Source organism: Lutra lutra, chromosome 12 (genome assembly GCF_902655055.1).
Source record: "Lutra lutra chromosome 12, mLutLut1.2, whole genome shotgun sequence".
In the NCBI taxonomy this organism is placed as follows: domain Eukaryota; kingdom Metazoa; phylum Chordata; class Mammalia; order Carnivora; family Mustelidae; genus Lutra; species Lutra lutra.
This window is the reverse complement of record NC_062289.1, coordinates 95,192,467-95,209,529: the sequence shown is the minus strand read 5'-3', so window position 1 is coordinate 95,209,529 and position 17,063 is coordinate 95,192,467. Positions and strand designations below refer to the sequence as shown.

Sequence of the window (17,063 nt, the reverse complement as noted above, 5' to 3'; positions counted from 1 at the left end):
AAACAACTCTATGCACATAAATTTGGCAATTGAAGTGCAGTGGGCCAACACCTTAAAAAACACAAACTACCATAAGTCACCCAATATGGGATAGATCATTTGAATAGCAAAAAAAACTATTAAGGAAATTGAATTTGTAATTTAACTGCTCCCCCTCAAAAAAAAAAAAAAAAGTCTAGATCCATATGGTTTCACTGGAAAAGCCTACCCAACATTTAAAGAATTAACAGCAATCTACACAATCTCTTCCAGAAAATAGAAGAGAAGATAAACACGCCCTACCTCATTTTATTAAGGCAGTGTTACTCTGCCTTATCAAAACCAGGCAAAGAGTACAAAAGAGGGAAACTATAGATCAATATCCCTCATTAGTTTAAAAACAAACATGCTTAAAAAACATTAGCAAATAGAATTCAGCGACATGTAAAAAGAATTAAGCACCATGACCAAGTGGAATTTATTACAGGGATACAAGGCCAGGTCAGTATTCAAAAATCAGTGTAACATACCATGGTAATAGGCTAGAACAGAAAAATCATATGATCATATCATTTGATGTAAAGAAAACATTTGACAATATTCAAACCTATTCATCATAAGAACTCTTTCAAAAATAAGAATAAAGAGGGAACTTTATTATTATCGAAAATAAAACTTTATTATTAAAATACCAAACTAAACTTTCACAACTTGATGAAGAGTCTGTACAAAGAAAATCTATAGCTAATATCATAGTTCATGAAGGAAGACTAAATGCTTCTGCCCTGAAGTCAGGAATAAGGCAAGGATGTTTGCTCTTATTATTTAGTCAACATAGTACTAGAGGTTCTAGCCAGTGCAAGAAGGCAAGAAAGGGGAATAAAGGCATAAAGATCAGAGAAGAAAAAATAAAACTATCCCTCTTTATAGATGACATGATGGTCTGCATAGAAAATCCCAAGGAATCTACAAAACACTTCCTGGAACTAATAAGTGAGTTCAACAAAGTTGCAGGATACAAGTTAAACATACAAAAGAAAGAGTTGTATTTCAATACCCTACCAAGGAACTCATAGACACTGAAATTTAAAAATACAATGCTATTTATAATCATAAAAAAATAACTTAGGTGTAAATCTCACAAAACATGTACAGGATTTATATACTAAAACCACACAACACAATGAAAGAAATCATATGATATTATTGATTGAAAAATAGTATAGTAAAGTTGCTGTCACTTCTTCCCAAATTGATATATGGGTTTTATATTCCTATAAAATTCCTATAAAATCTCAGATTTTTTGTGCAGATGTAAACAAGATTATTATTATAAAATTTATATGGAAAGGCAGTGAAATTAGAATAACTAAAACATTTCTTTAAAAAGTATAAAGCGGGGGGCGTATGAGTGACTCAGTCAGTTAGGCATCTGCCTGTGGCTCAGGTCATGATCCCAGAGTTCTGGGATCAAGTCCCACGTTGGGCTCCCTGCTTGGTGGGGAGCCTGCTTCTCCCTTTCCCTCTGCTGCTCCCCCTGCTTGTGGTCTCTCACTCTCTCTGTCAAATAAATAAATAAAACCTTAAAAAAATTTATTCAACAAAGTTATATTTGGCTGGCTCAGTTAGAAGGGCATGTGACTCTTGATCTCTGGGTGGTGAGTTTGAGCCCTGCATTAAGTATAAGGATTACTAAAAATAACTAAATAAACTTAAAAAAAGAATAATTTGACATGGATCATGGAATTCTTAGATTTAATACCAAAAACGTGATCCAAAAAAGGAAAATCGACAAACTGAATATCAAAATTAAAAATATTTTCTCCACAAAAGACTACATTAAGGTGATGAAAAAAATACTACCTACTGGGAGAAAATTTTGGAAACCACATATTCAAAAGAGGATTAGTATGTAGAACATAAAAAGAACTCTCAAACTTAACAGTCAAAACACAAAAGTCTCAGTTAAAAAAATGGGCAAAAGACAAGAAGAGAGAAACAGATGGTAACTAAGCATATGAAAAGATTTCAGGGGTGCCTGGGTGGCTCAGTCAGCTAAGCATCCAGCTCGGTTTTGGCTCAGGTCATTATCTCAGAGTCATGAGATCAAACCCCACATCTGGCTCCATGCTCAGCAAGGAGTCTGTTTCTCTCCTTCTGCTACTCATCCCCCCTCCTCTGTGCTTGCTCTTTCGCTTTCTCTTAAAATAAATAAATAAAATCTCGTGTGTGTGTGTGTGTGTGTGTGTGTGTGTGTGTGTGTGTGTGTGTTTAGATTTTATTTATTTATTTGACAGAGAGAGACACAGTGAGGGAGGGAACACAAACAGGGGAAGCGGGAGAGGGAGAAGCAGGCTCCCCGCTGAGCGGAGAGCCCAATGTGGGGCTCAATCCCAGGACGCTGGGATCAGGACCCAAGCTGAAGGCAGATGCTTAATGACTGAGCCACCCAGGGACCCCTCTTTTTTTTTTTTTTTAATGAAAGATTTCAACATTGTTACCCACTGGAGAAATGCAAATTAAAACCACAATGAGATACCATTATATACCCATAAGAACGGCTAAAATAAATAATAATGACAACACCAAATGCTGGTGAAGATGAGAGAAACTGGATCGTGTATGGATTTCTGTTTTGTTTTTGTTTTTTTTTAAGATTTTATTTACTTACTTGACAGAGATCACAAGTAGGCAAAGAGAAAGAGAGACGGAGAGGGAAGCAGGCTTCCTGCTGAGCAGAGCCTGATGTGGGGCTTGATCCCAGGATCCTGGAATCATGACCTGAGCCAAAGGCAGAGGCTAACCCACTGAGCCATCCAGGCGCCCCTGGATTTCTGTTTGATAGGGGTATAAAACGGTACAGCCACTCTGGGGAATAGTTCGGCAGTTTCTTAAAATACTAAACATACAATTATCATGCGACCCAACCATGGTACTATGTGGCAAATATTTTTTTTCATAGAGAAATAAAAATTTATGTTTACACAAAAACCTTAACAAATGTCTATAGTGTTTGTAGCAGCTTTTTGGGTAAGAATCTGCTCCAAACTGGAAACAACCCAGGTGTCCTTCACATAACGAACAGTTAAACAGGGAAATAGCCATACCATGGAATACCACCCAGAAGGAATAACGAACAAATACTCATATGAGCAACAACCTAGGTACATCCCCAGGAATTTATACTGAGTGAAAAAAAACAACAACAACAACAGTCCCCAAAGGTTGCATACTATATCATTTCATTTGTCATTCTTGAAATGATGGAATTAGAGAAATTGGGAAGAGAGGAGTGGTTGCTTGCCAGGAGTTAAGGAGGAGGTGGTTAGGCAGGAAGTGGGTGGGGCCATGAAACGGGGTTGTGATTTTGTGGTTTTGGTGATGTTCTGTATCTTGACTGTATCAGTGTCAACATCCGGGTTATACTGTACTATCATTTTATAAGACGTTACCACTGGGGGGAACTGGGTAAAGGGTACATAGGATCTCTTTGTATTATTTCTTACGCTTGCATGTGAATCTACAGTTATTTCAAAATAAAAAATTTAATTAAAAAAAAGGCAATTCAGGGGCACCTGGGGGGGCTCAGTCCGCTGAACTTCTGCCTTTAGCTCTGGTTGTGGTCCTGGGGTCCTAGGATCGAGCACCACGCTGGGCTCCTTGCTCAGTAGGAAGCATGCTTCTCTCTCTCCCCCTATGCCTGCTGCTCCCCCTGCTGTGCTCTCTCTCTCTCTGTCAAATAAATAAAATTTTTTCTAAAATCTTAAAAAATAAAATAAAATAAAATAAAAAAGGCAATCCATCTGTAGCCACTCATTTCCAGCTCCTAGTCTGCAGACAGGTACTCAAAGCAGGAAGAATTGAGATTTATTGATGTAGCATGGATTTTAATATTCTCTGAGCTTTGTCCTCTTCTGTCACTCAATTAGGGGTCTTGCCTGCTGAGATTACTCTAGAGGTTTCTAGTCTCTCATGTATTTAATATTATTATTTGTTAATGCTTCCACTGGGCTAATTCACTCAGCTTCCAGGTTGCCTGGGCAACCCAAGACTAATGTCCCCATTTGGTACAAAGAGAAACCAGAAACACGAAGTGCTGAGGAGCTCCAAACGCAGGCTTCCTAATGCTTTATTCTGCATACATGAGTGGGGGCGCACCTGTGGCGTGTAGCATTCGGAATCACTCTTATTTTTCCTGATCATTCAATTCCCCTTCATTTAGCACACTTCTTAGGTCATTTCAGAAACTACTGGCAAAAGACTCTAAAACCCAGCATCTCACCTTGGACTGGAGTCCCTTCATTTAAGGGCCAGCTCAGGCAGAGCCAAGATTACCTTCAGACTCACAGCGGCTTTGCTGTGGATTCAAGAACAGGGAGATGGTGGGTTTTCTCCGGGCAAAGGGTTGCACAATCTTCCTGCTCTTTCTGGGAGTAGCAGCTCTCAGCTGACCACATCCAGGGCAGGTGTGGGGTGGGGTGGTGAGATGGCCTTGTTTCTTGTGTAAGAATCACCACTCCCAACCCGGGGATAAAACTAGGAATTGAAACAGGCACCAGGAAGGCAAAGGCCTCAGGAACTTTCTCAGTGTAGTCCAGTCCTCTCTGGTACTGTCATCTGGGGGAAATTGGCGTCATGGAAAATTTTACTTCTGATTTCATCATTGAGAAAACTGGGCTAAGTGAATCAACAAGTTTTAAACATCTGCTGTGTGGCAGGCACTGTGCAGGATGCTTTGCTGTGCCTTAATTCACTGAATCTAGATCTTTGAATCTTTATTTTATTTATTTATTTATTTATTTATTTATTTTAAAGAATTTTTTATTCATTTATTTGACAGAGAGAGATCACAAGCAGGCAGAGAGACAGGCAGAGAGAGAGGAGGAAGCAGGCTCCCTGCTGAGCAGAGAGCCCGATGCAGGGCTTGATCCCAGGAGCCTGAGATCATGACCTGAGCCGAAGGCAGCGGCTTAACCCACTGAGCCACCCAGGCGCCCCTAGATCTTTGAATCTTTAAAACCCCACCCCGAAGTAAGCATTTGGATGAACCCCACCACATAGATAAAGAGAGTAAGGCCAGAGAGGGGAAAATGATTTGCCCAAGGTCATGAGGTGGGTACGTAGGGGAGCTTGAAGTTAAGGCCAAGGCCACCAGGATCCAAAGTCGCTGTTTTTTCTATTCTTTCTTGCTGCCATAGAGGCAGTTTAATGGAATGACTAACCCACAGTGGGTCCAGAGTTCTGCCATTAGAGGGATGTGGCTTTTATCTTTAGCTCTGTGTGAACTTGAGCAATTAATTTCTTATTTTCTTCACCTTTATAGATGGGGATTAAGAATCATTTCTGCAGGGACACCTTGGTGGCTCAGTCGGTTAAGCATCTGCCTTTGCCTCAGGTCCTGGTTTTGGGGTCCCTGGGATGGAGCCCTGAATCGTCGTCTACATGCTCAGTGGGGAGTCTGCTCAAATTAATAAATGAGTTCTTAAGAAAAAAGAATTGTTTTTGTAGCCATTGGATTGTTGGAGGAATTTCAGGAGATTTTGTGTTCAAAGCACTCATATAGTGCCTGGCAAATATAAGTGATGTTCAATGTAAGCAATGATCTGTTCCCAAAGAGTAAGTTAGTTTGGTTCCCGGTTCCTTCGCAAAGCACTTGCATCAACCTTCATTTCCACCCAAATCACTCAGAGCTCCGCTGCTAACAATGCCCTTGTTTCACTAAAAATAGGAATCATGATAACAGCCGATGGTTTCTGTGCATGACCAAATGCCTGGGTGCTTCCCCAACTTCACCTCATTTAAATGACATGAGCAGCAACAGCTAGTAAGTTGCTGTGGAAGGGGTGCTCCTGTGAGTGGCTGCTTGAAGGCAAAAGGAAACTCCCCCCCCCCCCCCCCTTTGCCAAGGCCCTGCAGTGGCAGCATCATTTGCTGAGGGCTCATCACAAGTTAGCCAGCCTGCTAAGTGCGTTACTGAGCTCAAGGAATCCTTCCGGAAGTGGCTGCCACAATCCCTATGTTACTGATGAAGAAACTGAGGCCTAGAGAGGATCAGTAAGTTGCTGTTATACCTCTTTTGGTTTGGATGGACCATAATTTACCTAACACATATTTCTGAGGCTAATGCTTAGGATGAAAAATGCGAAGATGCTTGCTTTGGGAAGTAGCCACCCCTCGGCAGGCCTGCTTTGTTCATTCAGTTCCAAATTTCGGTAGTTCCGAACTTGGTTATTTCTGAAAGGGGCTCTGACGAATAACAGGACAAGTTTTCGCTAAAGATCAGGAAATTCTGGCCTGAAGAGGTGAAGGGAACTGACACAGGACACAGTCTGATAGCAGCAAAGTTTGGGACTCGAATCAGCTGTTCTTTGGCCTGGGGGGCCCAGCTACTGAGCAAACGGGTGAGGGACTTTGGCCGGCAAAAGAAGGGAAGAACCTGTTCCTCACCTGCGAAATAGGGTCAAGACGGGACCTCCTTGGGGAGTGGTGTGGCCAAGCCCAGGGACAGCCACCCTGTGCTAGGACTGCGACCATGCAAAGTGGAGGGACGGGTGGAGCGCTTAGCAGTCCCCAGAGGTGGTGGTGGGAGGAGGGTGTGATGGGAGAGGGGGCGGAACTTTGGCTCGCAAAGGCGGGAGTTGGAGAATTCGGGGCGGGGCTTGGAGATTCAAGGTTTAGATAGGCAGTGGGCGGGGCTTGTGATGCCGAGAATCGGGTTGGGTCCGTGGGTGGGGCTTCCAGCAGAGGGGCGGGGTTTTGTGGCACCTTTGGGCCAGTTCGGACGCAGTGGGAGGGGAGGCTCGCTTAGAGAGCCAGGGTTTGCTAAGGGTTTGGATGGGGCAGTGGGCGGGCTCAGGGGAGCTGATGTTCCGGTTTTGAGGGGGTCTGGAAGAATCTTTGAGGATCCGGGGGATGTGGCCCTACAGAGCCGAGGCGGGCCAGTGGGCGGAGCTCCCGGTTCTGAGGAGCAGCGGGCGTGGCTAGGGAGCGCCCATGGGCGTGGCCCTCCGGCTTGTTGACTAGTAGGCGGTGCGTGTGCTTGAGTACCGCCTTCCTCCGCAGCCCACCGGCATCCCTCGGCGCGACCAGAGGGGGCGCTAACGAGAGTGGGGCGTGTAACCAGGGGTGGGAAGTGGGCTTTCCCTCCCGGAAGTGGGCGTGACGGGCCGAGCCCTAGGGCCCTTTGGTTGGGCGCGGCGCGGGGCGGGGGCGGGGTCTGCGTGCGGCGGCGGTGGCGGCGGCGGCTGCCCGCGCCCCTCCCCCGCGCGGCCCTCAGTGCCAGGCGGGAGGCGGCATCGGTTAGAGGCTTCGCTGGGCTTTGCAGCGGGGACTTCGGCGGCGGCGCCTCAGGCATCTCGGCCCTGGTGAGCAGCGCGCGCCTTGCGGGGCCGCTCGGGAGCGAGCTGGCGGGCCGACAGGTCCTCTCAGCATGTGCCGGCGCCGGCTGACAGGAGCCGGCGGGGCGTGGAGCAGGGCCCAGTGGAGGGGAGTGGGCTCTAGTGGGCGCGCGGGGCGCAGACCCTTGGGCCGCCCCCTCCTCCACGGCCGGTGTGCAGCGGGTTGGAGCAGGGGCTGCTGCCGGAGGTTCGGGACGGAACCGCTTGGCCTGGGGAGGGTGAACCGGGATCCCTGTGGGGAGGAGGCTGCCCAGGGGCGGCTTTCGGGGGTCCAGACGCCTCCCGGCCGGGTGAACAACCCCGGGTCGGGTGGGGAGGAGCTGTCTGAGGAAGGGTTTTAGGGATTGGGGACCCGTCTGGCTGGGTGGGGTCTGGGGTGGGGAGGGGCTGTTCGGGGTTAGGGCGCCGAGTCGGGGGGCGCCGGGCCTGGGGGCGGGGTTTGAGTCGCCCCAGGGAGCGAGTGGGTGGGGGGCCAGGGGACGGGCTCACGTGGGGCCAGGGTGAGCTGGGGGCCCTGCGTGGGAGGGGCGAGGGCGGCGGTCTAGCCCGAGGGTGGCTGGCTGTGGGTGCGAGGCCGGCTCGGGGTCCTAAAGATCTAGCTCGGGGGTCGGGAAGGGCAGGGCTCGGCTAAAACTGGAGTAATGTGGTCGGGGGCGGCTTGGGAGAGCGAGGACCCGAGCGGTGGGGAGTGGCGGGCTGGGAGGGCCAGGGCTGGCGTCGGGGGCGGGGGAGCGGTTGTTGGGAGAGGAAGAGCGGAGCCCGAACGCGGCAGGGTCGGGGGACTGGAGCGTCGGAGTGAACCGGGTGATTCAGAGATGTACTCCCCTAATAGCGGAGCAGCTGGCGAGGGACGCAGTCCAAAGGAGCGAGGTGCAGGTGGGGCTCCGCTGCGCCTAAATGACTGGGGATGAGGTCAGATGTAGAGGGTGGAAATGCAGGAACCCAGCTCCTCCCGCCCGTCCACACCGGCGCGCACACACCAGCTCTCGGTCTCAAATGATTTGAATGTGTTGGGGGAAGTGGCAGGCTGCTAGGGAGAGCCGAGAAGAAAGGGGCTTCCTCTTGGAGGGAGGCGCTGGCCCTGCCGTCCTTTTTTGGGAGTGTTCAAAGGGTTTTGATCGCTGGAAAAGGAAACGTAGGCTTTACTGCATCGTGGTTTAGAATCACATCCTATATTTGGCCTTAATGTAGGCTGCCCTTGTTTTGTGGCGTCTGAAATACTTGCTCTACATGTTGCTAACGTGGGATTCAGGGTGAGAAGCAAATTGCAAGTTGTTCATCTCCCCCAGGATAGAAAGATACAAAGGCCTTTCTTTCCTATAAGATATTTAAACAGAATTGGATGTAGTGAGTGTTTTTAAACTGGTACTGAGTGGCCAATGTCTTTACTTTTGGTAATAGTTATTACAAAATATTAGGCCCTTTTACCAAAGCCATTCTGCCTGGGATTACATTCTAAAACAGTACTTGTAGGGCTCTTAGTCACTCTATATAATAATGCATTTCATTGTCCTTATCTGGCAGAATTCTCTCCTAACACCAGGGCCTGGTAGAATAGACAAAAACATGATTAAGTATAAGCAGTTGCTTTGTTCCGTCTGTTCATTTGTGAAGGCAAGTAGATATCTGTTTATATATCTTCACTTTCTGCATTCCCTGTAAAACTGAAGAAATGGGAAAAATCTGTTTTGGCCTTGATTTTGTATATTTCAGAAAACTAACTTAAGGAAAGTCATTTTTTATATTTTATTTTTATTTTTTTGAGTGGAGATACACTTCAGAGACAGTGTTTGGATGTGAAGTCTGGTTAGTAACCCTTGGGTCTGAGAGGTTGCATAACTACTTGGGGGGAAGTGAAATAAAACTGGGAATTCTGTTCAATGTTAGGCTTCCATGACATGCACTGTTTTGTGGTAGGTGATAGTCCTGTGTACTGAGGATTGAACAAAGATTGGTATAAAGGTCGGGTACACACCTTTTTGACAAATGCAGAATGTGCCTTGTCCATATTTATTTTTTGATTATTTGTGGAAGGTACATTGAAGCCTGTTGAATTTTAATAGACACATAGTGAGCTTTCACACTGCACACAGTATTGAATTTTTCATGTTCATTTGTTACTTTGCCTGCAGATTGTGCCAATTAGCATTTATGTCTATTACTTTACATAGTTCAGGATTAGGTTCAGGGTGGCACATAGTACTTTTTAAACATTGTTGGATTTTTTGATTTACATTTTATGTTTAATGCACCTGTCACTTTTGGGACCTACTCCAACCATGAGGAAGAGAATCACTCCAGTGTGTGAAACAGATATTATTAACTGGGCTGTTTCGCCTTTGACTTTCTCAGAGGTGGAACAGTAATAAATTTGGGTGCCTCTTTCCTATGCAGGGTACAAATCCATGTTTGTTTTCCATTTGGTGACTTCCCTGTGTTACTCTGTTTCTGAGTTATAAAAACTCTTTTTCGTACTTCTCTGTCTTTTTCAACTTAAGATGTCTTTTCTGTATTAAAACATGGAAATCCTCATGAATATTTCAGTATGACCTAGTACCTAGAATCTTAAGTAATAGAATCTCTCTGGGTTTTCTTTGCCCTAGTTTGGATCCTTTAAAATGAGTGAACAAAGTTCTTTATTCCTTTTTGAGAGCTTATTTGTACTTCAGTAATACATAATAGAATCTTTTTTTTGTTTTGTAACTTCTTTTTGAGATATAATTCACATACCATACAGTTCACCTGTCTAAAGTATACAATTCAGTGGTTTTTATTATAGTCACAGAATTGTGCAGTCATCACCGTAGTTTTAGAGCATGCTCATCAGTCCAAAAAGAAACCCCGTACCTATTAGTGGTCCTCCAGCCCTGCTGTTCTCCTCCCTCCCCTGTCCTAGGCCGCCACGAATCTATTTTCTTTCTCTGGATTTGCGTAATTTGGACATTTCATATAAATGGGATAATTCATATGGGGTCTTTTGTGTCTCTTATTAAATATAAGGGTTTTCAAGGGTTATTTATGTTTTAGCATGTGTCAGTACTATATTTTTTTAATGGTCGAGTAGTATTCCACTGTGTGGATATACCATATTTTGTTTATCCATTCATTAGTTGGTGGTTGTTTGGGTCTTTCCCCCTTTTGGCTGTTATGCATAATGCTGCTATGAACATTCCTGTACAAGTTTCTATGTGGACTTGTTTTCATTTCTCTTGGGACTTGCTGGGTCATATTGGTTACTCTGTGTTTAACTGTTAGAGGAACTGCCAGACTGTTTTCCAAAGCAACTGCATCATTTTACAATTCCGCCAGCATTGTATAAAGGTTTCAGTTTCTCCTCATTCTTGTCAACAGTGTTACTCTCTTACTTTTTGACTCTAGCCATCCTAGTGGGTGTGAAGCAGTATATCATGGTGGTTTTGATTTGCATTTCCCTGATGGGAAATGATGTCCTGCATCTTCTGAAGTAATTATCAGACAATTGAATATTTTCTCTGGAGAAATCTTTATTTATATTTAGATGCTTTTCTTATTTTTATTTATTTTTTATTTTTTTAAAGATTTTTGTTTATTCACTTGACAGACAGAGATCACAAGCAGGCAGAGAGGCAGGCAGAGAGAGAGGAGGAAGCAGGCTCCTTGCTAAGCAGAGAGCCCGACGCAGGGCTCGATCCCAGGACCCTGAGATCATGACCTGAGCCGAAGGCAGCAGCCCAACCCACTGAGCCACCCAGGCGCCCCAACTTTTCTTATTTTTAAATTGGATTATCCTCTTATTGTTATGAGTTACTTATATATTCCAGTTATGTAATATCTTATCAGATGTATGATTTACAGAATTTTTCTCTGATTCTGTGAGATGCCGTTTTGCTTTCTTGAGGTGTCCTTTGAAGCACAGAAGTTCTTAATTTTGGTAAAGTCCAATTTATGCATAATGGAGTCAGTTGATAACGGAGTTAGAAGTTACTTAAACCTTGGGTGCCTGGGTGGCTCATTTGGTTAAGCATTTGCCTTTGGCTCAGGTCCTGATCTCAGGGTCCTGGGATTGAGCCCCTCATCAGGCCCCTGCTCTGTGGGGAGCCTGCTTCTCCACCCCCACCCCCATCTCTCCCTCTGCTTGTGCTCTCTTGCTGTCTCTCAAATAAATCTTTTTTTTTTTTTTTTTTTTTTTTTTTTTTTAAATGTTTGTTTATTTGATAGAGATCACAAGGAGGCAGAGAGGCAGGCAGAGAGAGAGAGAGGAGGAAGCAGGCTCTCTGCCGAGAAGAGAGCCCGATGTGGGGCTTGATCCCAGGACCCTGGGATCATGACCTGAGCTGAAGGCAGTGGCTTAACCAGCTGAGCCACCCAGGTGCCCCTTTTTTTTTTTTTTTAAGTTACTTGACATTAAGTCACATCCCCATCAGTATTTTGGTTCTATAAATTAAAAACCAAATGTGAAAGTGTTAGGAAACGATTTAAATTAGTTCTGTATCATAAAGGGTTCATCAGGAACATGTCATTCCCCTGTTTAAATCCTCTGGTGGCCTTCCACGTCCTGTCTGTGGTTAAACTTCAAGGCTTCTTCATGTGGCTGTGGATCAGAGTGTCTCTGATTTCGGCCTGCCTCACCTCTTGCTACTCTCCTTCCTATGTTTTCATCTCTGTTGCCGCTTCTGAAACTTCTCAGGCTTCAGACCATCTTGTGATGAACTTACCCTCCACCCCAATCTGCTGAATCCCACTTGTCCTTTGGGATCCTTCATGAAACTTTCCTCATCCCTGTGGGCAGACATTGTCCCTGTCCTCACACATCAAACATTCATCACTACTGTCTGCTGCAGGGAACTAGACCTGAACTTGAGTTTACTGTCTGAAAGCACCTTCCATAGAAGCCAGAATATGAGAGAGAGGTACCTGACACGTTATACCAAGATTCCCTTGCTCACAGCTTGGTCTCAGGTGCCTTTGGGTTATTTGCTGAATGAAGGATTATTGAAGTTAATTGGAAATATCTTGAGGTCAGTGGGTTTCTCTGATGATTATTTACATCTCTGTTGCCTGTGTAAAGTAACAAAGTAGCGGGGTATTCTCCCCTGTCTTTCTGGCACCCAAGTCCACCTCTTGCCAAAAAATTGCTCAGATGTAGAACCAAGCATTTGAAACATTTTCCTGAGGGCAGAACCTTCTCATCCAGGTTCTTTCCCCCTAATGAAAAGTGATGACTGGTGCATAGCCTTCTTAGTAGGACAGATGGCCGAGGAACATTTTTAGTTTAGTATAACTTAGCTACACCAAAGGCAGCAGGCCAGCCCTGATGGTACTGAGTCAGTCAGTACTGGAACCACCCCTGTGTACACCTGATGATGGGTGTAAAGTAGGTTTTCAGGGCACAAGCCTTCTTGCCTTTCATTTTTTTGTTCATGCTCTCTTGCTTCTCTCAGAGAAGAGAAAAAAAAATGTTTTGTGCTCCTATGTTCACTCTTAATAGTTTCATTGAAAATACTCTGCTTAGTATCTCTCTTTTTTTAAAGATGTATTTATTTATTTTAGAGAGAGTGTGTGTGTGTGCTGGGGTGGGAGGGAGAGGGAGAGAGAGAACCTCAAGCAGACAACATGCTGAGTGTGGATCCTGATGTGGGGCTTGATCTCATGACTTCAAGATCATGACCTGAGCTGAAATCAAGAATCGGACGCTCAACTGACTGAGCTACTGAGGCGCCCTGGCTAGTATCTTGAGAATTAGGAGAAACCAGCTGGTCATTTGGGAACATTTCTGCTGCTGCTGCTGCTGCTGCTGCTGCTGCTGCTGCTTCTTTTTTTCTTTTAAAGATTATTTATTTATTTATTGGACAGACAGAGATCACAAGCAGGCAGAGAGAGAGTGGAAGGGGGAAGCAGACTCACTGCTGTGCAGAGAGCCTGATGCGGGCCTCGATCCCAGGACCCCAAGATCACGACCCGAGCAGAAGACAGAGGCTTTAACCCACGGAGCCACCCAGGCGCCCCATGGCTCCACTTCTTAATAGCTGTGACTGCCCAGTTATCCCACCTCCCTGAGCCTGCTTTCTCTTCTGTGGTGAGGGATGCTAATGGTTCCTTACTGGACTAGCAAGTAGACCATGAATAAATTTGTATTCCGTCATCACTCTTAACGTCTGTTAATGAATGGAACTGGGGAGAATCAAATAGAGTAAGTCTAATACATTTTACTTCTGAAATTAAGCTATTAATGTATGGATTCCCACTCCCACCTCGGCATTTTAGACTTTTTTTTTTTTTTTTAAAGATTTTATTATTTATTTGACAGAGAGAGAGATCACAAGTAGACAGAGAGGCAGGCAGAGAGAGGGGAAGGGAAGCAGGCTCCCCGCTGAGCAGAGAGCCCGACGCGGGACTCGATCCCAGGACCCCGAGATCATGACCCGAGCCGAAGGCAGTGGCCTAACCCACTGAGCCACCCAGGCGCCCGGCATTTTAGACTTTGAATCAAACTTGAATTACTGAAGAGGGGAAGACTGTCTAATTTTTTAGGTTAGGAAGGTAATTTTAAAGATGAGGCAAGGTTTTGTTTTCTTTTTGCCTCTGTCTGTATTAGAAATGTCTATTTAGACAAGGTTCTCTTACTCAGGCCTCCTTTATATTCATTCTGTCTATTTTAAGGAAAAATGTTTAGTTCCTGGAAAAGATATCTTTTTAGGGTTTGGAAGGAGATTGCGCTACAGTGCCTAAGACTCTCATCTGGTTATAATGTTAATGGCAGTATTGTGATAAACTAACGTTCTGTGTGGGAAAGAGCCTCAGTAGCTACATGGGATGTTAAATTGGGCCTGTCATATGAATTTCACATTAGTAACAAAAATGGTTCCCCCTGTTTGCCACAATAAAGAGAAATTACGTCAAATTAATGCAAAGGTCAGAGTGAGAGAAAGTAGAATACGGATGGGTATATTTTGTATGACTGAAGGCAATAATTTCATAATACATATCCTCCCCCTTTGGTCATGAAATTGCCTATATTAATTTTTTTAAAATTATGAACATGGATCATACAAAGCACCAGTATCTTACTACCTTTTTTTTTTTTTTTTTAAAGATTTTATATATTTATTTGACACAAAGAGATCACAAGTAGGCAGAGTGGGGAGGTAAGCAGGCTCCCTGCCGGCAGAGAGCCCAATGTGGGGCTCGATCCCAGGACCCTGAGATCATGACCTGAGCTGAAGGCAGAGGCTTAACCCACTGAGCCACCAAGGTGCCCCTCTTACTGCCTTTCTAAGAATATATCATTTTAAGGTGTCTGGGAGATTATTTCTCAAGTCCAGAGGTCCTCATTCTTTTTTTCTTTTTTTTTTTTAAGATTTTTTTTGTGGGACGCCTGGATGGCTCAGGTGGTTAAATGTCTTTCTTCAGCTCAGGTCATGGTCCCAGGGTCCTGGGATAGAGTCCTGCGTCGGGCTCCCTCCTGAGTGGGGAGCCTGCTTCTCCCCTTGCCTCTGCTGTTCCCCCTGCTTGTGCTCTCTCTCTCTCTCTCTCTCTCTCTGACAAATAAATAAAATCTTTGAAAAAGAAAAAGATTGTACTTATTTGTCAGAGAGTGAGTGAGAGAGCAGAAGCGGGGGAAGCAGCAGGCAGATGGAGAAGGAAAAGCAGGCTTCCCACTAAGCAGAGAGCCTGATGTGATGTGGGGCTTGATCCCAGGGTCCTGGGATTGTGACCTGAGCCAAAGTCAGCCGCTTAACTGACTGAGCCACCCAGGCACCCCCAGAGGTCCTCATCCTTGGCTATCCATGAGGATCATCTGTAGACCTTTATAATAAATACATCTGCCTGGGCTTGTGCTCCCTGGTGATTCTGAATCACAGCCACAGTGGAAAGTACCTTGTTGGTCAATTCCTCCTCTTACGGTGGAAGGTACTATTGTCATGGGAGCATGAGAGACTTGCCCAATATCAGGAACTTAACTGTTCCATCCCTCTTCCCCCAACTGCCTTCCACCTCCTTCCATGTGTCTTGTGAAATTTATTTTTAGAGTTGGTTGTGTCGAATTATAGTGTCTTGTCAATTTTTTTTTTAAAACAGTGTGAACCTGATGTACTTTCTCTTCTTAGTCCTTGACCGAATGTACCAGTTCCCTCTTAACCTTACACCACGGTCTTTTGCCAGACCTACTCAACAGAGTTTGCCTCTTCAGTTTATCTTCGCTATCAGTAGTTTGTACCAATGTTTGTGTCTTTTTTCACATCTTTAGAATGTGCATGTATTTTATTTACCCTATCAGATTTGTCCAGATATTCAGGTCTTTTAAGATGCATTTTTGGGGAACTTAAGCGGAATCTCTTGGATAAGCCTTTGGTAGATTTGATTTCTTAGTTTTAATGTAAAAAAAATCCGTTTTTATTTCCTCAGTCTTATAATCTGACCGTTAGTAAACAGTGGTTGTAGGTATTTATCTCAAAAGTTTCAAAGACCAATTAATATTGCAAAGGTGCCTTTGCATTGTGTCTTGCCAGAATAATCGGCACCATTAGGCCATATGATATGGAGACACTAATTTTGATAAGAGCAACACGCGGGTACTGGAACTACACAGATTGTAACAGGCATAGTGAAAACCCTTTAGGATCAGCAGAAGTTGATCACAGCTTTACAGTGTGGTTTTTCTGGCTCCATGGAACCAAGACAGACTGGGAATCTGGGCACAGACAGGGCTGTTTGGTGCAGGAGCCTTTTCTGCCCCATTGTGGAGTCAGATGTGTGTCCCTATATTCTGAGAGGTGCTGAGGTCTTCATGCTGCATGAACAGAGATGTAATTTTTCAGTTTTGTGAAAGGCTGTAAACACATATGGGAAAGGAAGTGAGGGGAGAGTGCTGCCTTTGGAGGGGGTGTTTTCCACTCTTGATATTGTAGGGGTTCTTGACAGAATTCACAAGCACCTACCTCCTCCTCAGGACAAATGTTTACTCACCCTTGTTTGCTTACTTCACATGAAAGATAATTAAATTCCTTTTCATAATGGTCAAGCATTCTTTTCTAGTTAAAGATTGTAATTCCTTTCATTCTTAGGAACTTAAAGAATTGAGCCTGACTTACAAATGCAAAAACTCAAATGCTGCGTTGAGTGCGACCGTGAGTGCGACCGAGAAACACATGTAAACTTGAGCTGTCCTCTCCCTTAAGCAGAAGAATTTATTGGGAGACCCATCACTTTACAAGCTAGACGGCGAATTAATTTTGTGGTTAGTAGTGTCTTTAGCTAAACATTGTCATCCTGGTTTTTCTTGGCAAGCAAAAGAGGGGCCCTGGCCAGCGAGGGCCCGCCATAGCTCCTGTGAGTGGTATTCAGTAAGATGCATGTTGTCTGTTTTAGAAATAGAGTAACCTTGGACTTTCTCTCTTATTCAAGCTGTTGCTGCTTTACACTGCTACTATAGGTAAAGATAAGTTAGAAGTTTTTGGTTCTTTAGTACCCTGAGAGTTTCATTTTGTTCTTACATCACATAGAGATACCTTGCATGCACTGGGCTGAAATTGTCACGTGGAACAAATAATGGGTATCACCTGCAAAGGATGGTTGTGAACCATGCGGTTTTCTAAGACTGAATGGTTGAGAGCCCAGATGCAGTTTCTGTTTTGCAGGCACTGTGTACATTCAGTCCTCAACCCGGAATTGGGTTGTGTTCCAAAGTTGATCTCAGCTATTTGGAAC

The 17,063-nt window shown here is 44.6% G+C and overlaps 1 protein-coding gene across 1 annotated transcript in view; it reads left to right on the top strand.

Moving 5' to 3' along the window:
• The first annotated feature begins 7,197 nt into the window (after positions 1–7,197).
• Positions 7,198–17,063, top strand: part of CORO1C (coronin 1C) — a 78,308-nt gene continuing 68,442 nt past the window's right edge. Inside the window, exon 1 of the mRNA XM_047697116.1 lies at positions 7,198–7,343. The gene's annotated coding sequence lies outside the window, so the exon portion shown is untranslated. The remainder of the gene's footprint in view (positions 7,344–17,063) is intronic.